This window comes from Myodes glareolus, chromosome 11 (genome assembly GCF_982192425.1).
Source record: "Myodes glareolus chromosome 11, mMyoGla1.1, whole genome shotgun sequence".
NCBI lineage: Eukaryota > Metazoa > Chordata > Mammalia > Rodentia > Cricetidae > Myodes > Myodes glareolus.
This window is the reverse complement of record NC_142036.1, coordinates 71,437,773-71,439,229: the sequence shown is the minus strand read 5'-3', so window position 1 is coordinate 71,439,229 and position 1,457 is coordinate 71,437,773. Positions and strand designations below refer to the sequence as shown.

The 1,457-nt window shown below is 51.3% G+C and overlaps 2 non-coding genes across 2 annotated transcripts; one reads left to right on the top strand and one right to left on the bottom strand.

Annotated features, from left to right (window-relative positions):
- Nucleotides 1-231: 231 nt before the first annotated feature.
- On the top strand, nt 232-338 carry LOC125388104 (U6 spliceosomal RNA). Its single transcript, XR_007228117.1, has one exon. It is a non-coding gene; the product is annotated as a U6 spliceosomal RNA (small nuclear RNA).
- Nucleotides 339-967: 629 nt separating this feature from the next.
- Nucleotides 968-1,074, bottom strand: LOC125388105 (U6 spliceosomal RNA). Its single transcript, XR_007228118.1, has one exon. It is a non-coding gene; the product is annotated as a U6 spliceosomal RNA (small nuclear RNA).
- Between the last annotated feature and the right edge of the window lie 383 nt (nt 1,075-1,457).

Below are 1,457 nucleotides of genomic sequence, written 5' to 3'. Positions count from 1 at the left end.
ACGTGCACCGGGCGCTCATTTGCATGTTCGCCCAGAGGTAAACCACGCGGGTTTAATCTGTCAGCGCGCTTCCACTGAGCAGCCGAAGTCTCGAGCATAGACATAGGTTTCTGGTGAAGAAAATGCCTTTCCACTCTTGGGGAGTGCAAGAACACGCATAACTAAGTCACCCTCACCTAAAAGTTTTTGAGATTTTGTACCTTATATATTCCGCGTCTAGAAGGCAAGTTCGTGCTCGCTTCGGCAGCACATATACTAAAATTGGAACGATACAGAGAAGATTAGCATGGCCCCTGCGCAAGGATGACACGCAAATTCGTGAAGCGTTCCATATTTTGCGTACGACCGACTGACCAAAACGTCCAACTGGACGGCCCTTGACCTCTTACGTTTGCACGGCCCTTCCCTCAACAGCCTCCAGCGTCTCCAAGGCAACGGGACACGTCACTATTAAATGCGCCCATTTATTCGAGTCTTTGGACCCGTGCTTGTTTTTTATCAATTAAAATCTGCTGTTATCAAATTTGTGTAAAGCAGCATTTGCTAGTGTTCTTTCGAGGCTGCACGTGGAGGGGCTTGTGGAAACAGATCCTAATGCTGGCTGCTTTTAGCAGTTGCTCTCTCAGGTCTACAGAAGCAGCAGAGAGTGCCAGGACGCCGGGAAAGAGACCGCGAGGCTCCGGTGAGTCCCTGTGGGGCCTCCGTCACGCGGTTCATACGCCGGAAAGTCTAGGGGAAAATGTTAAATTTCCTGGGGCCCCGGGCTTCGGGCTAGGGAAGAAAAACCTCAGGTCTATTTTCGAATTACAGAAAACTACACTTCAAGTATTCCCGGTTTGGGTGAAATGAATCCCCATTTTATAATGCCGTAGACAACGATGCCCGCATTTGAAATATCAAGCAAACTTTCACCCCTGAGTGCAAACCCAGTTATCGACTACGGACGTAATAGTCGGAATCCAGTTGGCAAAATATGGAACGCTTCACGAATTTGCGTGTCATCCTTGCGCAGGGGCCATGCTAATCTTCTCTGTATCGTTCCAATTTTAGTATATGTGCTGCCGAAGCGAGCACGAACGTACCCTCCATTCAAGGGATATATAAGGTCCATTAATTTCTTGTTCTTTAACTTAGGGTGATTTTCATCAATGAGTTCCCAGGGCGCACAGAGACTTAAGAGAGCTTTTCTTATCAAAGTCATATTACTTGGCTCGGAAACACGGCTGCTGAGTGGAGGTCGTCCTGCCTGCGTGGACCCGCGTGGTTTACCTGGGGAAGCGCATGCAAATGAGCGCCCGGTGCACGCCGGTTAAGAGGACCGCCCAGTTCGCCTAGGTTGGGCGGTGAGTTCTCGGCTCTCTGCTCGCGGGGCATGCCGGGACGGCGCGCGGTGGAGCCTCTCGGGCAACGAGTGATGGAGGCTCGGGGAGGTTCGGGGAGGCTCGGGGGGAGTCGGG